At 26.6% G+C, this 24,043-nt stretch overlaps 1 pseudogene across 1 annotated transcript in view; it reads right to left on the minus strand.

The window, feature by feature from the left end:
- Positions 1 to 3,098: 3,098 nt before the first annotated feature.
- Positions 3,099 to 24,043, minus strand: part of LOC147803238 (voltage-dependent calcium channel subunit alpha-2/delta-3-like) — a 57,379-nt pseudogene continuing 36,434 nt past the window's right edge. The window contains exons 11-23 of the transcript XR_015428864.1: positions 23,428 to 23,483; positions 22,165 to 22,248; positions 21,307 to 21,471; positions 15,857 to 15,907; positions 15,652 to 15,732; positions 13,860 to 13,934; positions 11,956 to 12,036; positions 10,294 to 10,317; positions 10,141 to 10,212; positions 8,303 to 8,364; positions 6,130 to 6,190; positions 4,898 to 4,943; positions 3,099 to 3,218 (exon numbers count right to left, since the gene is read on the minus strand). The product of XR_015428864.1 is annotated as a voltage-dependent calcium channel subunit alpha-2/delta-3-like (transcript). The remainder of the gene's footprint in view (positions 3,219 to 4,897; positions 4,944 to 6,129; positions 6,191 to 8,302; positions 8,365 to 10,140; positions 10,213 to 10,293; positions 10,318 to 11,955; positions 12,037 to 13,859; positions 13,935 to 15,651; positions 15,733 to 15,856; positions 15,908 to 21,306; positions 21,472 to 22,164; positions 22,249 to 23,427; positions 23,484 to 24,043) is intronic.

Below are 24,043 nucleotides of genomic sequence, written 5' to 3' on the forward strand. Positions count from 1 at the left end.
ATCTCAGTGAGCAATGAAGTGAACTCAGTGAGCTGATGTGTCAAAATAATTACTGTTTTTTGAAATAAATTTCCCTTCAAAGTATAGAATTTTTTCTCTAGATACATCAAAAATAAATTTGAAAGCTAATTTAGATCATAGTTTAAAAAGTCTTTATTAACAAATTTCCTAACATAAATTTCTTCTCCTTCAATTTTTTAAAGTTGCAACATCCGATATTTTCTTTATGTTTCTCATGGCCAATCATAAAAAATGAATCATATGACTAGAATAAAAATTGCAATTTAAATATTGTTTTAAAATCACTGAAGTTTGAAGTAAATATTTCCTTAATTAAAACTTATCTTTAAAAATTATTCTTACATTTAAATTATAATTATATTTTGTTAAAAAAGTCATCAACACAAAAATTGTAGTTGGGTATAAAATTAGGCAGGTGAAAAACTGAAAACTTTAGCCAAAACATCATCTTCTTCATGCATAAATAAGCACCAAATTCACAAAATACAGAATATGAAACTTCTCATTGAAAAACAAATTATGAAAACAATTTTAGAAACTAACAAGCAGTAGGTAATAAAAATTTAAAAGAAAAAACTAGTTACAAAGCTTAAGAGCACAGATTCTTTTCTTTAAAAAAAAAATAAGCGATATAATTCAAAGATGATATGAAAAACTTGTGATACCTATGATATACTAACAAAACTCATGATATACTAAAAATTTAGAAATGCAATAAATATTACTTTTAATATTTATTTATGTTTAGAAATAAAAACTTGCTATTAAACGAAATTTGAAAATATTTACAGCATTTAGATAAAGAACTTAGTTTAAAAGAAAGAATGTGTGTAAAATATTCAATTTACAAATTTTTTAACAACAATGAGCTCATAAGTAAATAATCAATTTATTTAAAAAAATTGATATCAAAAATCTTAATTTAAATAATGATAGTAGAGAATAAAGATAAACTTATAAAACTTATAGAACTTATAAAATGTAAACTTTTTAAAATTGTTTGATATTTCAAGAATGTAACAAAAAATAATTAAAGTTTAATTAGGCTAAACTTAAAAGTTTAAAAATAATGTTTGTAAACAGAAAATTATTTTAACTTAGGCAAATATACTTTCAAAGAAATTCATTATACTACATTTAATTTTAAAATATTTAATTTTCACTTTTTTCTTAAACAATCAATTTCCTTTTTAAAAAGAAAATAATTTGCTATTTTTTGAAAGGTACCAAATATTAAAATAAAAAATTATATTATAACTAAAGTAATAATAAATAAGCTTTCACTAAATAAAAAAAGCTTTATCTAAATCTAATTCAATGAAATCTTAACAATTACAGTTACAATTAATAACTAACAAATTTAAATTTTGATATTTCAATTTGATTTTAACAAAAACATTAAATTTATCAAATATGGTATAATTAAAATAAAATCTAAAAATAAACGTAAGATAATTGTTACTTTTTTATATAAATTGACATCACATGAAGAATATATATTAAAAAATACTGAAACTGAATACAAACAGACTCATTGAATATTTTTGACTCGTAATTTAAAAGCCAATATAAAGAAATAAAGAGTTTATAACAAAAGAATATGGTTAAATGATATTTGGAAAAAATAATTAAAAAAACTGTGTCAAAGATTATATTCGTTTATTTTCAAAAACTTAATATAAAAACTAAAGTTTAATTTCTTTCAATAGTTTTCTTTTTTCAAAAAATGAAGTAGAAATAACAAGAGAAATAGTTCACACTACTTCTTGTATATACAAATAATTACTTACAATTATTTATTTTTTATTAATTATTTTGATTTATTATTAAATTATAAATACAAATATCAGGTGTATCAGATATTAATATCATCATGTGTATCAGACATTGGTTTTGGATTTACCAATTAAAAAAATGTTTTAAGTCATTAAACTTACCAATGCTGGAACAATCAGACGACCGTTCTGGAACACAAACTTGACAGATTTTCATACTACATACTTTTCTAAAGGTATAGATTTACCAGCTAATCGTTGTTTTAAGCTTGGAACTTTCCTAAAACAGCACATAAAATAAACTGCTTAATATTTTTAAAATTCAAGAGTAATAATTTAAATGCTACGTTGCAGAAAAAAAGAGCTAAAGTTCCAAAATGAGATAAAATTATATTACTTTAAAAACTTATGATCATTAAAAAGTTTTCCGCAATGATATTTAAATACAGACTTGTTTTATAAGCTAGACCTTTAATGGAAATTTAGAATGGCAATTAACAAAAGCAATTATTTTTGTAACTGCCTAAATAATTGCTTCATAATACATATTTCAGTTGTTAAACAATAGCCCTAACCAACTTAAATAATAGTGTTTTTAAATTTTACTCTCAATTATAAATTGTTGAGGACCACATAATCAATGATGAACTAGTAAGGGTGTGACGAAATAAACAACATTGCAAGTACATAAAATATACACAATAGTTGTAATTTACTTTTCCTCAAACTTCTTTTATTTATAACACAGCTACAAAGGTATAATTGGAAGGCATATCACCCTGGTAATTTATGAACATAAAAAACAAACAGAAAAGAATTGAATTCTAAAAATATTTTAATGTTTCTTTCAGTTTAAATTTTTAAAATGCGTTAAGTCATTATTTGAAATTTTAACAAGCAATATTTGAGAACAAAAATTGTTTTTTTAAATAAAAAAAAGATCATCAGAATCATGCTTCTCTAAATTACTTATGTCATTAAGAGTGTCCTAAGAACCTGTTTCTATAATCAGAAAACATTTTTAATCATTTTAACATTTTAATCATTTTAACATTTTTAATTACGTTTGTATAGTTAGAAAATTTTTTGTAATTTTTTAATTCCTTAAAAAAACAAAGATTAAGTAGTTTCAAAGAAATTTAAAAATATTATTCATTTATTATATAAAGATATTTAAGAAACTATGTAAGATGCAAGAATTCTAAATAGATTACATTTACAGATAAAGACAAGCATTTCTATAATCATTACTAAAATAAATCTTACTCCATCATTTCTGAAATAGTACCTTGTAATTCTGTATTTTCTTCTTCTACCATCATAAAGAGAATTAAAGCATGAACATAAGTATAAACCGCATGAGACCACTCTAATCTCAATATATCAGAGCATTTTGCTGCTTCTTTCCAATCACATTTAAAGCTAATCAAAATATAATAAAGTTTGTCATATAAACAATGTATGTTCACAATTATAAAAGCAAGAAGGTAATTAATTCTTAATAATACTAGTGGCACCCTAACAATTCCCAATAAAAAAGATAATGAAATTTTTTACACTCTTGCTGAACATTAATAGACAGTTGATATGTGCCAATGACCTAGATACCCAAAATGTAATTTTCAAAACAAGATGATAAATACTAACTATTTCAGATAATTTATCATCTATAATTATGTGAATAATAATAAGTATAATTAATTAAAAAATCTCAACTTCTAAAAGCAAGGAATACAAATATTAATAAAAATGATATAATGATAAAATAATCATTAAAATGCATATTATTAAAAGTAACAACTAAAAGGAGAGTTATTTTAATAGGACATAATTATTATTCACATCAGTAACTAAGAGTTGATACAAAATAAAAGAAAAACTCGATATATCAGCAAAGCTATCACTTATGTTTTTGCTTGTCTTCAACTTTGAGATAAAAGACTAAATTAAAACTTTGTTTTTTCATATTCCCAATTTTAGGCAAGAAGGAAAAATAGCTGATAGTAAAAATATGATTATTGATATAATCATTTGCTTGGGATTTTTCCTTAGTTCATGTTATCCTCTAAAATGTAGTGCACTTATGAATTCTAAATTATATAGATTTAATGTTGCAGTATCAATTTATGCAAAGTAACAGAATTGCTCAAATTTGGAAGAATGGGTTATATATTTAATATTTTAGATTGCATCAAAAGAACAGTAAATAACAGTAAATAGCCAATTTTTCAAAGTCTTTGCCAAATGCAAATCTTAAATTTTCATGATTCATTTTTTTTTCCTCACAGAAAATTATTTTACGATAATTTGTTATAAGCTTATATTATTTGGACCCAATTCTAATTGGTTATGTTGCGCATTCCCAAAAATTACCGCAATTGAATAAAAATATTGATTTGCTTAGAAAAATTCATTTTGAGGATCGAGTTAAATATAAATTTTTCTTTCCAGTGGAAAAATAATTTGGCAAAACACAATTTAATTCATCAAATTCACGATTTTATCGCATTTGGCGAGGTGGCAAATCCTTAGCACAGGCCCTGCATGGGTTGAAGAGCAATGGTGAGCAGGGTATGCAAACCCCTTGTTAATTAATAAAAACTTTTGCAAAGTATAGAGCTGTGCATTAGCTACCTATCACCCTTTTAGTTTTTTAAATTTAACTAAAACACTTTAGCCTAAAAGTTGATTGGTTAAAACTATTGAATTAAAACATTATTAAAAATGAAAATTGTTCAATAAAACACGAATAAAAATGGAATAGTTAGAGCTCAGTCTATTGTAATTTTCAAAGAAATTAAGAACATCTAATTATCAATTGAATTTTTCTTCAAAATGCACAAATTTATAAACAAAGATATAGTATATGACTAAAATTAAAAATATTTTTGTATCCTTAAAAAAGATTCATGGGCAGAGATAATGCATTCATTATCAATGCATGAAGAATTTCAAAAAATATTTCTAAAAATTTTAAGGGATTCATGCCTTTGGTAAGTTTATTCACAATGACTTAATAAACAGAGAGAAAGTATTAAAAATAAAAATAAATGAATAAATAGTATTAGCATGCTAATTTTAGTTTGAATCTCGATATTTACCAATCAGGAAGGACTCGCCAGTTATCTTTACGAAAATAGTCCCTCCCTAAAACAAAGAAAATAATTTATGCGAACGGTCAAACAAATTAAAAATAAAAATACGAAAATGATTTGAAATGAAAATTTTAGTTAAAAAAAGTTAAATTATGAAGACATAAAAAAGTAGAAGAATTTTACATTAGTTTTGATTTTCTAAACATAAATAAATATAAAACATGAAGAAAAGGGGTATAAAAAATTTAGCACCTTTTCTTTACTTATGGAAAGCTAGTTTAAACTAGTCAATGTGTTAAAATAATAGTAACTCTCCAAACATTATTTAGACAAATGATTAATCTCTATGATCAATTATAACTTTCTTTCTTCTGCATGCAAGTCGAAAAAGGTTTTCTATCAGCAAGATTGTGCACATTAAAGAAATTTGAACTCATAATCCTCATAAAATAGTTAAAAAATAACAAATTAATGAAAATACATTGTTTGTTGATAATACGAGGAAGAGTTTAAATAGAAAACAAATGTCAAAAGTAGAAAATAACAGATAGTGAACTATTAAAAAAGGAAATTATTGTGACAATCTAATAGGTATTCAGCAAATAACAAATGAAATCTTATTAGGTCATGCTAAGTATAATAGAATATTAAATATTAAGTTTTAGCTTTTGAGAGAGAACAACTAATCAAAAAATGAATTATTTATGTTAATCATACTTTTTATCCAAGGAAGCTCATGTTGCGCGAGTTTTAAATTTTTTCAATTATGCTAATATTTTATAATTTTGATCCTAATTCAACAGAGATAGATACATAAATTTGAAGTAATATCCTGTATGTAAAAATTGCTGATGCATTGGTCATTATAAATATACATATGTTTTTCCATAACTAAAAGTAGCACAAAAATAATAAAAAGGTTAAAGTATAAAGCTGTTTCTATCAATACCATAAATACTGCTCTTAGTGCATGGACAGAAAATCACATTCATCACAGCAAACATGAAATTTATTAACAGCAGCAAATTACCTAAATGCTTATAAACTATGTCTCGATTTTTGCTTCTTATATGCATATGGGTTTATGTTTAAATAGAATCCTAAAACACATTCTAAAATTGAATTAATATCTAAATATTTTATAATCAAAATGTTTTTATCCCTAAAATCTAAATGCTTTCAAAAATTGAAAAATTACATAATAAAATATAATTTTGGTGACAAAAAGTAACACTTACAATCTTTTCACTTCAACTTTTCCGATTACTCTATAATGGCCATAAGGTTCAGGCAAAGAATCTATAAGATACAATAAAATAACACTTTGATAAGTAATAACAGTAATATAGAAAACTTCAGCATGAAAGAAACAGATGGTAACAAAATAGAAGTTAAGAATTCAAAACAAATTTTTCTACTTTGTTTTTTCCATTCGGCAATAGAATTTTTCATATTTATTTTAAATAACTTTCATGGACAACTAGCATTTTGTTATTAACTTTCACAATTGCTAATACCAATAATGTTTTTTTTTCTTTTTTTCCAGAAATAAAGTAATGTAGAAAATCAAAATTTTTGGGTGCTCAAATATCAGGAATAAACATCTATCCTGCATATTCCAGGAAGTTAAGCTTTAACTCTCAGTTAAAATTATAGAATTAGAAAATTTTTATTTCTATATCTTTACATAATTATTTGAACAAACCCTTGTAGACAAAATTTCATACTTCTATGAGAGAGAATGATGAAATTTGAAGAATAAAAGTTGATAAAATGTTATGCTACGATAAAATGTATGATAAATGTTACAATAAAATGCTGTTAGTTTTAAGGACTGGAATTTGAAAAAGAAAAATATCCATATTTATTTTGATAATATTGGCAAAAATCTTGGGTCCTAAATGATTTATTTTCTTAGGGACAGAAGAGAAAGAGAACACTTCAGGACTTGCTAAATGTTGTGCCTAAGACCTTACAAAGTCTAGAGATATTCTGAAATTGAATGTAATAAAACTTTTCATTACAGTAAATGAGTAAAAAAATTGTGAAGTGATCATTGAATGGAACTCTTAGTATAGATATAGGGGCATCAGATATAGTAAAAGACTCTGCCTCCTGTTTTCTAACACTCATCAATCGCTAGGAAAGGGACTCATAAGAGAAAAGTTTTTAATGCTTTGGCTTCGCTAAGGCTCCAACAATTTTAATATATATTTATATGTGATTTTTAATTTCAGATTTGAAACTTTTATTACAAAGAGAAACAAAATAAGCAAATAAATAAAAAATAACGTAATCATCAGCTCACACTTAAAATATAAATTTAATATATTTCCCAGTTCAGATAGTTGTTTATTCTTAAGAAAAAAATTGAATCTAATAAACTTTCATTTAGAACTGATCTTAAATCATTAAATTACAAGAATAACTTTTCTACCACAACTTGGGTAACAGACAATGTAGTTACAATGCAGCAGGCCTCTTGAATGTTTGTAGGACACGATGAAATTTCTGAAACATTGATGCATGAGTATGATAGAGCTGTCACGGCTTTGATTCTAACAAAAAGGAGCAGTAGCAAGGAAGCCACTGTTGGCTATAAAATCCCAAGACAGGGGGCCGCATCATAAAAAACATCACACTAGGATCGACCAGTGGTCAATTCCCACTTCCATGTTGAGATCCCTGCATGTGTGGAGATGAAGGAGAATAGATTCGTTCAATACTTTATTTAAAAACAATTCTCTCAATTTTTATCATTATTTTGGAAGAGACACTGGAATGTTCACAAATTCCATCGTGACAGAGGGAACCTCAGATGAAGCATCTGCTCCCCTCTACGCACGCTCTATAATAAATCTATTTCTTATTATATGTAAAAGTGATTAACTTATCTAAATGAATTAGGCTGCATAAATTTAAGTCTAAGCTAAATCTTACTTCGAGCACGATCGACAATGGAATATGCGTCGATCCAGGTATTTGAGCTTGTTAAGGTTTACCTTTACAGTTAAATGGTAGGTACTAGGCACAATGGGAAAAGTAATTTAAGAAAATTAGGCAGTGGCCAGAAGGTTGAAACGGGGTGGGTGGGGGTGCTGTGATAGCATTAGCACAATGGGGGAAATTTAGGGCTACAGCTCCAAGGAAAATAAAGCTTAGGAGTGATCTGGCTCCAGCTCTCTACCCAGGAGAATCGCTTCGCCATTCTACACTATTTCTTATACTATAATCATAATTACAATAAAATACTTTTTGAAGAAAATATCATAAAGGGAAGCATGCTAACTTTACTATAGAACAGTTTAAAGGAAAATAAACAATATTAATAAAATATGAGAAACATAACAACATAGAAACTAGACAATAACTATTTCTGGAGACAATATGAAGGAAGACTCAAACACTTACGAAAAAGGAGTGTCATCAATAGGTCCACAGTAGTAAGAATTATTCCGAGTAACAATTCTTTTCTGCTCCAGATAAAAAAAAAAGAACATTAAAATAAGTAACAAAGTAAAAAACCCAAGGAAACAGCAAAATTATTTGTATAATAAATAAAAGTAGTAATAAAGGTAAGAAAAATTCATAAAAATGAATTATATTAAAATCTTAATCGATTGCTAAATAGCAAGATAATTCTAAGATCATATTAGATCACTTCATTATCACAAATTAAAAGAATGCAAAAATTTAATTTTTGAAATCAATTGGGAAAAATAATACATTATTTGTTATCATTATTATCTTTATAAATTTTTTTTAATAATTAAATATGGTTATGAATAATATTTTAATAAAAAAATTCATGTTCACAAAAAATTGTAATTTACTTTAATTTTTTTTCTCCAGCAAGTAAATCTGTAACAGAATAAAATGTAAACAGTTTCTTAGAAATTGCTAAGCAACTAGAAAACTTTAGTTTCGTTTAGATGAGGCGAATTGTAAATAACATTACTTGCATGCATTACAGACGAGACGGGCTCAACCAAACCCTGATACCAGCATTATAACAAAACAAAAAAGTTTTCAGAAACTAATGGAGAACTTCCTATAAAATTTAAATATATTTTTTTTCTACCCTCAAAAAAAAAAAAAAACATACAAGAATCTGTTTAGTTAAGTTATTTGGTATAAAATATATGCAAAGAGCATTAAGAATTTAGAAATGTTTAATATCATGGCCTGAAAATATTTAATTTTAAATAATGTATTCTATATGTCAGTAAATATTGGCCTTATAAATAGGTTTTAAGAAATTCTCAGCGTTTTTACTTATCAAATCTTTTGCTCAAATCAAAAGATTTTGGGATTACTCTCAAAAAGTGAGTTTGAGCTCACTAGTTTGAGTTGAGCTAATTTCAATACACTTGGACTGGCTACATTTTCCCCATAAGAAGTTTTAGTTATTGACATCATCATCATTGGCACGACAGCCCAGGGTGGGACATAGTCTTCTCTAGAAGATTTCTCCGTGTCATTTTTCTTGTCACCAGATCTTACTAGTTCAAAATGCTGATTATTTTAAAATCCCAATGATTGAGTCATTCAAGTTTTGGATGTCCTCTAGCTTTACTAACAACTGGTTTGTGTAAGAATATCTTAGGAGTTGGACTAGTTGCATCTTAACAAATGTGCCCAACAAATCTCATTGTTCAAATTTTATTATATCTATGTCCTCATAAATTATGAAAATTTCTGTAGAAAGTGCCCTCTTTGACTTTGCCAAAAATGGTTTGCAAGATGTTTTTTTTTCCACAGATGGTTAACATAAGCTTCTTTCTTCGGGAGAGTCTAAGTTTCAGATGTATAGATAAGGATTGGGCATCTAATAGTTTTGCACAGGAGTAGTTTTGTATGTCTCTTTACGCATACTGATCTAAGGCCATTTAAACATTTTAAAAGTATTATTTTAATTTCTATTGCTTTATAAAACATAACATTGCTGCATAAAACATCAAGGTGAAATACTACACAAGGGTATCTCAAATTCCTTCCAGTCTTAAGTCATTGTTAAAAGGAAAAGGGTAACTAACAAAAAGGGATTCTCTGAAATTAAATAAGTTCCATTTTTCTGAGGAAACAATTTGAGCACACCAACAAAAACTGGGGAAAATGTCGAAACTAAGTGAATACAACACTAAAAAAAATTGAGTGACATAAAAAAAAAGTTGCAAAACTTCTCTGGTTACTTGATGTCATAAAAAATTTCAAATTTTATTGACAATTAATTAAGGAGAACTACTTACAAAGCCTTCAATTGGAATTTTTACAGACATTTCCCCCCAACCTATTCTTCTGTCTACCATGTTTTTTCTTATCTTCAACAACATAAAAAGTTCATTAGTAACGGAAACCAGTTTTAAAAGTAATTTTAAAATAAAATAAAATTTCATACTTACTATTAGCAACTGATCTTCAAATTCCTTGGAACAGACATAAAAAATACAAGTTGCAGTTAAAAAGAAAAATAAACAATTGATTATGAACACATACAAAAAGCAATACATTTGCAAGCATTACAAATTAATAACTGTCAAATCTATCATAAGGATTAGATTACTTCAATGAAAATTCCATGTAAACAAAATGTAGTAAATTAAAATATTCAGGGTTTATAGGAAATGTAATAATTTTGATGCTATGTCCATAATTACACACATTCTCATATAAAAGTGTTTTATTATGTTCATGGAAATAGAATTTCCAACCTCTGCTAAATTTTATAAGTTTAAATTACCAGATCAGTCAGGGAATTTTCCAGAACATGTATGCACTGTTGTACACCCTTGGTAAAAATAATGCCATTACTAAAATATTCGATAATGAGTTTTTTTTAAAGTTATAGCAGTTTGAGCACACAGTTTTCTGACACAATTTATAGTAAACGGAAACTGTTTCCAGAGATAAATATACCATTTATTAAATTATATATTAAACTACATATTATTAAATATACACACACCATCTAATAAAGAGAATCGATGTGTATACAGCACCTAACTCTCAGCAGCTAGATTATTGAGGAAAAATACTACCAGTATTAGTTGAATAATGGATTAAAGTCTCCCATTTCTTCTACAAGCAATGCAAAACAAGATTTTCAAACAAAAAGTCTTTAATGAAGGAGTAGTGGTGAGTTTCAAGTCAATATTTCAAAATAGCAAGTTTGATAGTGAAGAATAACTTTAGATGTAACATGAAAATAAAAAGTTTTGTCCTTTTTCATTAATTTTTACAGAATTACACAAGTTAAAAATGTACAGAAATATAAGTCACAATTAAGGGCCAGCACTGGATACAAGGCGACTAAATACAACAAATGGTGAATAAAAAGTTGCCTATCAGCTGCAACCGAATCGGCACTTTTTCGTCCAAAATGCACCCGCGTGCATTAGCAAGCAGGTTATTATTTCTTTTTAACAAACATAGAATTATTCTGAATATTTTTTATATTCTAAAAATTACTTTATTGCAGCCTTATTTTTTAAATTTTTTCTTCATTTTAGATATGAACACTGCAGCGTTTCCCATATTTTGGGAAATGACTTAAATTATTAATAACAATGTCACCTTTTTTAAATTGCTTAAAATTTTCATTTTTTGAAAAAACATAAACGGGTTTAAAAAAATGGCTATGGTTGAAAATACATTGGCTAGTATCAAATTTTCTTAAATTTTTCCAATAACTCACAGCATTATTGCGTCTTCACTCTGAAATTTTTATGAGTTTTTACAAATTCCTAAATACAAGTCAAATTAAAGTTGCAAACCAGAAAATAATTTTAACAAAGAAGATCAGACTGAATATGGAGTTTAATAATACAAGACAAAACACTGCGGCAAATTTAAGCAATTAAACTAAGACTGTCAAAAAAAAAGAAAAAAAAAAAAGAGAAAGACTACTGATGTATTTCAAAACAGAGGGAGTAATTTATATAAAGCTACTTAAAACTATAACTTTGTTTTGACAAAAAATAATCATATGAGTTGGCTATGTTAATAAGATTGAAATTTTCAAGGATATTAACACAGAGAACAAAAAATAGGAAAGAATAACTTACATACAAACCCGAATTTGTGTCAACTAATTCAACTTCTGTTAGGTCGACATTTCTGTATCCTGGCTTAAGTAACTCTTGAAACTATAAGAAAATATTTCATATCATCCCAGAATAGTACAAAAGATTGCATTTCAATCCAATGCTTCAATTAAAAAAAATTATTAAGGTCTTGGCATACTAAAACTGTACTAATGAACCAATTACATTTTTAAGGCAATTAATTTCTCAATTACTTCATTAGAAAAAAATTGTTTATATTACTTTCTTTAGTAAAATTATTTTTATACAAAGTACTATCTGAAATACAGTAAACATAATGCACTGCAATAAAATCTACATATTGCATTGCAATGTATTTTACTTTATTTTTTTTCTTCAAAACTGCTAAAATAATGGTTATTAAGATGCTTCTCGTACAATGGACGCTTAATTATTTTGTTTTACGTAGATTTTACTTTGGATAAACGAGAGCTCGACGTGTATGTGTGTAAAATGTTTTCGACTTCTTAATTAGTTCCAGAGATATAGTGAAATATTCAAAACGTCAAATTAATATTAAGGGACCAAATTCTAAACCACACTTCTTTCTTAATCATTGAAACCATTTTTCAAGATTTCAGCTTTCCCCATATTTTGAGTGCTAAGAGTTCTAATGAGCTGTAAAAAGTTATGGTTTAATCAAAGAAAGTATATTTTTGTGTGTTTGATTTAAATTTTAAGGAAATTGACAAGCATTTCAGCGTATTTAAAGTTAGTTCCTCAAATCATTAAGATTGCATTGTAGCATACCTGCCAACATTGGAGAAATAAAATAACGGAGATTTTACTAGTGACATTTTTTTAGGCTACAAGTAAAGTTTTGATACATCAAGCATAATCATGTAAGTCAAAATTGGAAATAATATAAGCACTTACATTTAACGAAGTAAAAAATAAGTAAATAAATCTTAATCTAAAGAAGATCTTTTTAAATCATGATTTATAATTACTTAAACTATTAACACTCAACATACTGCATTACTGGCAATAGCACCATCTGTTGAGGACTAAGAAGTATTTTTGACATCAGCGGATATTTTATCGCCATTTTTTCAACAAAAAAAAATTTCTTCAACATATATGAAGAAACTTGGATATGGAAAACTATACGGGTAAAAAGGAGATAGTCATAAAATACAGGAGCCTTCTTTAAAAAAACAGGAGACTTGGCAGGCATGTTGTAGTACACGAAACTCAGATCAAAAGTTATTAAAGCGTTCCATTTTCTTATTTTGCTACCGTATATCATATGTTTTATTATGAGCATATCTAATTCCAGAATTTAAAAAAAAAAAAGACTACTAAAGGAATTAATATAGATAACATATATGCAAGTTCAAATCTATATCGTCAAATCTCAAAAAAAGTAAAAATTGGTCGGAAAATAAATCATAAAAACAATAAATAGGAAATATAAAGCTAATCTATAAGAGACAAAAGTTTTTTTCTCCTTCAAAAATTTTAACTCTCATTCCTATTTAGATTAGTGCCTATAATATAATAATTATTACAGTGCCTAATATGAGGAGGAAATACACAGTTTGCTTAATGCGTAAAATAATAAAGAACAAAGAAAGGAGAGAATAGTAATTTGAAGGATGTTGAAAAGTGCTATATTTACAAAATTTGAAATCAATAAATTTATGATTGAGAAATGATTCGAGTTGTTTATGATATGAATGAAAAATTCTGTGCAACATTTTCTTTTAAAGTAATAGAAGAAATTATTCAATGAGACAAAAGAAATTACATTAAAATTTGGGAAAAGTTATAGGAAATGAATTTAATTTAAGAAATAAGTGCTGATATTAGTTCAAAACATTTTAATAAACAAGTGATATTAAGTAGCATTGAAAAAAAGTTACCAATGGTCTAAGCTCTGGATGAAAAAGTACATGCTCATTATTTGTAATTGCAAATGAATAAGCATTGACTCCAATCTAAAAAAAAAGAAAAAATATTTTTATGCACATAATACAAACTTTTAACAATACATGAAATACAACACACACTGCAACCGCCATATGAAATTATAAATAACAAGTGTCTAAAAAAAGCAACGTAAAAATGTTCAACATAGGTTTGAAACTTAGTTCTTGCCCCTACAATTTCTTAAATAAATGTAATAAAAATAATTTCATATGTTACTTTGCAAAAGTAAAATTAAGATAAATTTAAATATAAATCTTAAGATATTAGTAAAACTGTTTTAGTTAATAAGGGGATGTGTGTGTGTTTTTATGGCAAGCAAATTATTATGTTTTTAAAATTTGAAACTTTATTTAAAGTCAAACAGGAAAATACAGATATTTTTTTTCCTTAAATTTACAGAATAGTTAAAGACATCAAATTTCAAACATGTAGTAGAAGTAGAATGAGTCACACACTCAACATTATCTACCACAAAAATAATTTCAAGCATACAAAGTAGATTAAAATTTTTTTTTGTAGAAGATTCATTCAAAAAATTTAATTTTGCTGATAATTGGATTTCTAAGATAGTTTCAACTTCTTTTCAAATGTACAGTTTTGAATAGTATACATTGTAAAAACTGTAAGGTGACTTTATTGACCCTATGACAGTTAGAAATAGAAAAAGAAAGTCACATAATGACTTGTAGTTTGTTCTGCATTGTGAAATCAGAAAATAAACAGTGAAGTGGTGTACAGGACAGAACTTGCAAAGCAAATAGTAAATATTGCAGAAGTGAATAACTTGATTAAGTATATTCTTCCATTAATGCATAAAAATTTCTTAAACACATAGTGAATATTTTAATGCTCTAAAATAAATTCTCTTAAAAAAATATAATTAAGAAGATTTGATTGTCAAAAATAATAAACAGCAATTATTAATAACAGCCGTTTTCCATACGCTAATATTTTCCTTAATCTTCTAAGAAAAAAAAACCCTCACTTAATATCAAGTACTAAAAATTCCACATAAGAAGAAAAATGCAATCTTACTGCCATGATTATCAAAATTAAAAAATAAATAGAAAAAAGTTATATGAACAGAACCAATTCTGCGATTGGTCAAAATTTGCTTCAGCGCATTAAATATTATCGCACTGAGTGATCGATATAAAAGACATTCTGAATGAAAAAAAATGCAGAGTTCAGAATCAGTTGCAATTAGTATCATGGTGATATTGACCTTTTTTTTCCTTCAAAATTTTTTTTTCATGCAAAACTAATGCTAGCCTTTAAAACTTGAATCAAGTTTTATCAGAAAATGAGAACCCTATACACTTTTAATAAATTTTGATTCTTAGTAATTCATTGTAATTTTTATACGAAAAACTGTTTCTATGTGAAAAAATAGCTTCTTGGCTGAAAAATGTTGAATTAAAAAAAAAAAAGCATAAATAAAATAAAAACGCAATAAATGAAACTATATAAGGGCAACAATTCAAAGCAATAGTGTTTTTCAGGTTCAATAGCTAAACTTGAAAACTTTTGGTAAAAAAAAAATTAGGAAAAAATGAATTATTAAAAATCAGTACATACTTTAAAAACATACTGATTTAAACAATGTTAAAAAATTATTTATATTTAATTTACTATACTGTAAAAAGAAAATCAAGTTTAAAGCTGATTTGATTTTTTTGACACAAATAATTATACTAATGTATATAGAGAGAATATGAAAGATACCTTATAAGCTCTTGTTAATTTAGTAATTTCCCTGATAGGAACATCAGTACCAGCCACTCCCAATAAACTAGCAGACTTGATCTAAGAGAAAGTTTATTTCAACTCACAGAAAAATAAATAAATAATAAAAAAAACTCTTACAAGAATAAAGAAGGGAAATTTGCTGCAAGTTTCACAGTTTGCAACGTTAGGCCAGTATACTTACATTTCGTTTATCAAATACTGGAGTGGCAACTGTAGTCATTAATTGAAGAGGCTGAAAAGAGCAACACTTTATTAGAATTATAAACTTATTTACATAAAAATAACCTAGCTTTTTTATTACAGAGATTAATGGCACTACTTTTCGATTTGTTAAATAAAGATTTTTGCAAAAAAACCAACAATTATTAACACCAAAACGTTGTTAAAGCAAACATTCATTGAACCACTTGTCTTTTTGCATTCTTGTCTTTAGATGCTCTAAATAATAATTAACTAATTTTATTTTCTAAATAAAATGTATTAAAATGCTATGTGCAGGCTAGGGTTTGAAATTTGTTGCAGGAAAAAAAGAATCAAATTTCGTGGAAGATTCATGGTATGCAAAAATAAATAAATACAATAAAAGACTTAGATAATGCAATAATAATAAAATAAAATCCTTATTAAAGCAGCTGATTATTAACAAAAATTCATGCTGTGATATGCATGGCATGTTAAACAAAAGATTCTTTTTTCATTTGTTTTAGTTTGATGTTATCTACTTTCGCTTTCTTATACTACATTCTATCCAAGGCTATGCATTCTACAAAATGAGAATTAAAATTAAGAAAAAAACTCAGAATGTAAAAAAAAGACATTATAAACAAAGAGCCTAGATGACTAAATACATCAAATTGTATGGAATTCATTAAAACAGGTGTTTATTTTCAGATTTTTTTGCAGTAATTTAATAATTCGGATGATGAGCAAAATACACCATTGCAGTACTTTAGACTAATTGCTACAAACTCAATAGTTACGTACAAAGTTAAAAAAAGTATAGCGCAAGCTTTAATGATGTTTGGAATTTTAATATATTTAGCATATTATTTTAAGAAATAATAAACATGACATTGATGTTTTTGATTTCAAAAATTAATCATTTTTATAATAATTTTGTAATATTATAATTTCCTGTCTAAGAGCTTTGTCAATCACATTGAAAACTCTTAAAAATAAAATATGACACAGTAGAACCTCAATCCAATGTTCCCCCATGTATTGTCTTGTTTGAACAGTTTTATCCCAAATGCTATTCTTATAATGTTAATAATATCAGTTTTTGTTATGAAACAGGCAGATTCCCACATCTGTTTTTCAGAAATTTTACACTAAAAAAAATATCAATAAGAAAAAAAAGGAAGTAATTTCTGATGATACCGATGGAGAAGAAGATAAGGATTTGTTACAGTTTGGGAAAAACGCCTCAATAATCACGCTTGATGTTTATGAATTCATTTCATAAAAATGGTGACATCTGTGGAGTTGTCAGCTTGAAAAATGATTGCAGAAGCTGAAAAAGTGCAAAGTGATACTGATGAGAATGAAATGGAACCACAACCACTGCCAACATTTGCGAAACGCTTTCAAAATAATGAGAGATTTTCCATAGCCACACGGAAATACAGAAGATGAAGAACAATCTGTCGAAAATGTCAAAAGTTAGTTGTTGTTAGAGGAGTGTTGTTTTCAATGAAATAGTTCCAAATATTTTAAATAAATATATAAATCAGTTATTCTTCTTTCCTTTGCATCTTAAATATTTTTGCAGCAAGTAAATTTCAATTAAAATTTTAATACTTATTTTAAATTTATTGATTTTCCAGTCTATTATTTCTTTACAACTTTTTATGTGTTTTCAGGTCATTATTTAATATTTTTGTTGGCCTGCATTCGCCACTTTCCCGTATCTATACATTGTAATGAATTGTTCTACGGGAAACGAGCAATCGAGGTTCTACTGTACACGCTACTAGCAATGTATGAAATTCGGTATTTTACATAATACCTAGAATTGCCCCACAAAGAATGAAATGATTAAACATTGTTTTACATAATATTCAGGCATTCTCTGGCATGTACAAGTATTCTATAGAACGTTTTATCTTCAAAGAGATATAGAATGGTTTACCTTTAAAGAGGTATTGCAATGCTTTCTATCAAGTGGTGGAGAGATGTTAGAGGGTATATATCTATTTTTATCTATCCAAAACTGATGAAATCGATACAAAAATGCTAAATGATTTAAAACTGTATCACGAAGAAATAGTGATATGCAGCAGCTTAAAAAAACTTCACATCTTTATTTTCAATTAGATAAATATAAAACAAAGGTATATATTAAATTAGGGGTGCTCAACCTGCGGCCCGCCAACCCTCCATGTGCGGCCCGCGGCCGCAATCTGAACAGAATGAAAAAAAAATTAAATATTTGTTTTTGAAAAATAATAAAAAAAATTCGGTAATTTAAATTTACACTTTTAAGTTTTTGACGCACCCAATCTCAATCAATGTAGTTTTTCGATGGTTAACGCTACGGATTTCAGCATAGTTTTAAAAATCCCAATATTTTTAATACATCATTATTACGATTTACGAATTTTAATTACCACTTTTGACGCCTTTCGTATGTGCCGATTCCAATGACTTTTCGGTAGTTATTGCTGCCCATTTTCAAGTAGTTTCTGAAATAGCGATTTTTGAAAGTTATCTCGATTATCTCGATAGAAAGTTTAAATTCGATTCAGTTTTAATTTTTTTTCGTAACTTAAAAAGTAATTACGTATCTTAGCCAAATCAGCACCTTCCCAGGAAAAAAAAACGAGATGTGTTTATATTAAACGCGGTCCGTTTTGCAAAAAAAATAATTCAAAACACTGCATAATTCTTTAGTCCCATGAACACGTGCAAGTTTAACAACACACATCGAACCTATTCTTTTTGTTGTGACTTGTAATTTAAAAGTCATACATCGTAATTTGTATTTACGCTATCTGAAAATTGCCCATCGCATTTCGTATTAACATTAACGAGATTTAAAAATAATCCATCGCGTTTCGTATTTACATTATTTAAAATCACATATCGCGATTCGTGTTCTGGCGTTTAAAATATCATCCGTTGCTACTTTTCTCGCAATTCATATGCACGCGTTTTAAAAACCATATATCGCGATTCATATTCATGCATTTTAAAAATCAAGTGTTGTGAGTAGTCCTTTCGCAATTTAAAAGCCACAAGATTCGTATTCACGCGATTTGAAAAACAAGCAACGAGTTTTTTATTTAAGCAATTTAAAACTCACACATGGCAATTCGTATTCAAGCAATTAAAAAATAACGCATAGCAATTCGTATTCAAGCAATTAAAAAATAACACATCGATATTTGTATTTCCGCGATTTAAAAACCCAGAAAGGAAGAACACCATCTAGGACAAATTCCAAAACTGATGATGTTATTTGCTCTAAGTTTAATACTACCCACAACAACAGCTTCTGTCGAAAGACTGTTTTCCAGAATGAATTTGGCCTGTTCAAAATTACAGAGTAGTCTTTAAATACAATCATTACATTTTCATTTAATGGCTCAAAAAATATCACATGATCAAGTAGATAAAATTATCACAATATTCAAAAATTTTGCAAATTACAGTATAACCATTAAGAAATTTTTTAAACCATTTTCTACCTTCTGGTAGCATTTTATATCATTTATGATTATATGCTGGGAAATGATTTGAATATCATTAAATTTTAACTGTATAAAAAAAGATAAGTTTCGTAAAGTAATGTAAATTTTATTGATTGTAAATAGTAAGTGTCATGTTAAAAATATATTCGTCATAAAAAGTTGTAAACAAGTATCTTAATAGTTTTTTATTATTAAGGAATATAGTTCCTTAAAATTTAATGTGTTTTCTTTCTTTCTTTTTCTTCCCTCTCTCAGCCTCTTATAATTTAAAATAAAAATGTCTGAAAGTTAAAGTACATTCCCTAATAAATGCTAAATCTTATTTTCCACTTAAGGGGTTTTGTTTTAATCATTTTTAACCCTATAAACTTTCTTTAAATCAAGTATTTAACTTGAATTTATATTAATAACTAGAATATTTATTTATTTGAAATTTAATTCTATGAAGAAAAAATTTAACGTTAAAATCTATGTTTAAATGGACTTTTGTATTTTGTAATGTGATAAAAAAAATTTCAATTTTTCCATAGTTTTTAAATTATTTCAATTTATCTAAATTTTTTCTGATAAATTGATTCTGATTTTCGAATTCTGTTTTCTTTCTTAAGTAATCAGTTTTGCATTTTCTAATTTTAAACGTTTTAAAGTATTGTATTTTCTGCAAAGAGATTACAAGGTTAAGCGACAAAAAGAATTTAGTGTTATATAAACAATGATGTTTATATAACAATCACCACCAACAATTGCTTTCAATATGTAACATATCATCTAATAATCTAAACACTTTGGCATGCGGCCCTTCATTGGTCAATCTGCTGTGCATGTGGCCCTTCACTGAAAAAGGTTGTGCACCCCTATATTGAATGCTATTTTTTTGTTGTTGTTATAATTATGTTAAGTTTAAATAAATATCAATGTGAATAGTTATTATAGATAATTTAATTATTTTATCTCAAATCCAATTAATGCCATCAATTATTCCAAACAATTAATGGCCTTAGCCTTCGTTGCTAGTGTACCTTCCTGTAAATGGGCAACTCTCATTAACAGACAATTTTTTAAGTCTCAAGAGTGTCTGCTTAACCAAGGTTTCCCTGTAATAATAATTTTCATGTTTCTTACTTTGCCTCAAAACACTAGGCATCCTACATTATGTCGATGCTTTATATATTTCCAGTAACATACATATAAATAAATCATAACTACATTTTTTAAAGACAGAATCATATTACAGATATATTTCATTTAAAAATTCAGGAAAAATACAAGTCAAATAATGGAACAAAATTTTTAAAAAGGTTTTAAGGGTAAAAATAGAATAATTACACATAGTATAAATTACAATTAGAACATAATAGGGTACACACCTGTTTTTTCTTGAACCTACTACGAGGAATCTAATACATAAATAGCACATGCAGAATGTTTCATGAGATAATGTAAAATTCCAGAATGCAGCATGCAGAGAAATATAACAAATGCACACTGTTAAAGAGTTATCCATTAATATTTCAAGTAATACAAAAGACATCTTCCATTATAATAATGCAAAAAAGAAAGAAAAAAAAGCATCATTCCACATTTTAGTTTTACACACAATTTTCATTGCTTGTTATAAAAAAATCAAAGAAAGTTAAAATAATAAGATAAGTTCAAAACTAATTTTGTTTTTCATAATTTTTATTAAAAAACACAATTTCCTTCGCTATAGTTAATTTTTTAAAATTAATTCATCAGTCTAAATCAGATTAAAGGTTTTCTTCAAGACCCTAAAGTGAATCAGTGAATGTTAAGGCAAACTTTGAAATTACAGGGTATGGATTCATGGAATTTGGAGTCATTTGCTTGTTCAGTAATTTACTAGAAACAACAAACGTCAGGATTTGAATTGGGAATCAAGCAAAACATAGGGTCATTAACTTTAGAACAAAACACAAACCCTAATCTCTTTTGTTTCGTGTTCGGGCTCAGGTGTACTATCAGGATCAGCATAATCTTCATCTTCTTGGGCAGAATGCCACTGCTGAATTCGCATTTGATTTAGCTTGATACGAATTTGTTCAAATTCTCTATCTTTCCATTCTGCTAGGTTGAGGTCAGTTGCCTGAATTTTGTTTAAAAGCAGTAAATATAAGAAATTATACCAAGTACTATTTTTGAAAATTAGATTGGCTCTAATTTATAATAATAGTAATAAGAACTCAAATAAAATTTCATCAAAATTAACAATGAAAAAATAGATTAGTGCATAGTGTAAAAGTATTAATCATGAAGCATTATGCATAAAATAATTTAGGTTTAAAAATGATTTTTAAGATCCTTAAAGCTTTAAAAGAAATCCAAAAAACATGCAAGTTTTAAAATAGTATAGCTGAAGTGGTATAAAAATTGCGGCTAAAATGATATAGCTGAGTTTATTGCTTATTACTTAAAAACGATGTTCCGATACATGCTCAAATACTATTATTTTAATAAATTTTTATAGCAGAAAAATGTAAAAATATGTCAAACGCTTGTGGAAATATTTAACTTATGAACTTTAAATAAAAAATTATTAATTTAATAATAATAATAATAAAAGATAGTGAAGTAAAACTTCTTAAATTATATTTGTATTACAATATATAGAGGACATTCATTGGATATTCCCAAAATATGAGACATTAAGAAACATTTATTCAATTATTAATTATAGTTCATATTAAATATATTGATAAAAACATCTGCGTTATAGAAACAGACATGTACGTAAAAAATTTAGATTTAAATACTAAAAAGGATTAAATTAACAACTCACCGGCACATCTGCATAGACAGATGTCCATACAAATGGTCATGTACCAGACAAAACAACAGGCCTGCTCATAACTGGCACATATTTCTGAAACAGTAAGAATAGAAATTCATTAAATTGATACCCGACAAAATTTGTCCCAAAATTTTGGTAAAATATTTTTAAAAAGATTTATACATTTCAAATGTTGATAACAGAAAAAGATACGAGTGACAAAAAAAAGCTTTTATGAGTCTTTCAAAAATCATTACATGATTTTTAACAAAATTGTAGAATATAATAAAAAAAGAGATTACATTGCAGTCTTAATTTTAAGAAATATTAACCATTAAATTCTTATCAAAAATATTCACCTCATCTCACGCACATTTGTTTTAAATTTTATTCCGGTTTAGAATCAAAGACTATGAATTGGTGCATATGAGAAAATTTTATGTTTTTAGCGAGTTCCAATTAATCACACCCAAATAAGTAATTTTTTTAAGCATGATTCATGTACTATATTGCACAAATAATAAAAATACTTATTTTCTCACATATTTTTCTCATGCATGTAAAACCAGATTTTTCATAAGTAATCCTTAAACAATAAACTGTTATTTGACAAGGGGGAGGGTTAGTCTAAAACATGGTTTCATAATATTTGAATAAGCCCTAATCACCTCCAAAGAAGCTCCTAATCACAAAAAATTAAAAACTTTTATTTTTAATTCAAAAAATAAATCAAATTCCTTCTTAAAGTAATATTGCATCTTTAAAAAACTAATTTAAATAATACAGTTAATATTTTTTTTATTAAATTAAAATAAAAGATATTTTCAAAACCTAAAATTGTTATGTCAATAGAAGTGAAGAATTTGTGTTATAAAATTACAAATTTTGTGAAAAGGAGGTTTAATACAAAATTGTTACTTTTCATTGAAAAAAGTTGTTTACAAACTTTCCTGAATTTTCAATTTTTGCTGGTTTTTGTAACCAGTTTCTATCTCCTGCAGGTTTTAAAAAGCAAATTTATACCCCCTGAGTTTCTCAGGTTTTTTATGAGGGACATAAACCTTGTCATTCCAATGGTAGAAAACTTTTGTCATAGATTACAATAATGCAAGGTACAATAATGCAATAATGCAACACAATAACTACAATAATGCTTTCACAAATATTTTATGCAATACAAATATAGGACAACCAGTGATACATTTTTTAGTAAAAAAATGACCATTGAACCAAATAATCTAAAGACTAAAAAAGTTTGCATAAAAAATATACACAGATCTAAACTTTATCCCGAACCTCAGAAAGTGTAGCCATGTGTGTATAAAAACCTGGAAAACAGTAAAATATATTACGGCCCTTGAGAGTGGAAGACTAAAAATCATACACATACATAATGAATAAAATGAAAAACTGAAAAAAAAAATGAATTTTTGTTCAGAAAATTTGGATTTAAGTTAAATAATCACAAAGCCATGTTTATATTAAAACCAATCCAGAGTAAAAAAATTTTTGTACTAAAGCAACTAGACATTTGCATTGATTCTATTATAAATTACAAAATGAAGCCACAGTCAAAATATCATAATAGGCAATGGAAATTTCAACAACATTGATATCTAGACAGGTATTTGAATCACTAAAAGGAGGAGGAATAAAAATCTGACAGCACACAATGTGACAATTAAATTTCTTAAGTTTTCTGAGTCTAGTTTTGACAAAAAATAAAATTTGTTCTCCAGTTTTTATTTATTGATTACTATAAAACAACTTGCATTATATTTCAGTGTTCTCTTAATGCTACTTATTTCAAAATTCAGAAAATAATTATTTCTACGAGAATGAATATCTCCGTGATCACTAATTTTTTGTATATAGGAGAGATGGGCAA

This window comes from Parasteatoda tepidariorum, chromosome 9 (assembly GCF_982258835.1).
Source record: "Parasteatoda tepidariorum strain Cologne lab strain chromosome 9, Ptep-v5.0, whole genome shotgun sequence".
Taxonomy (NCBI): Eukaryota; Metazoa; Arthropoda; class Arachnida; order Araneae; family Theridiidae; genus Parasteatoda; species Parasteatoda tepidariorum.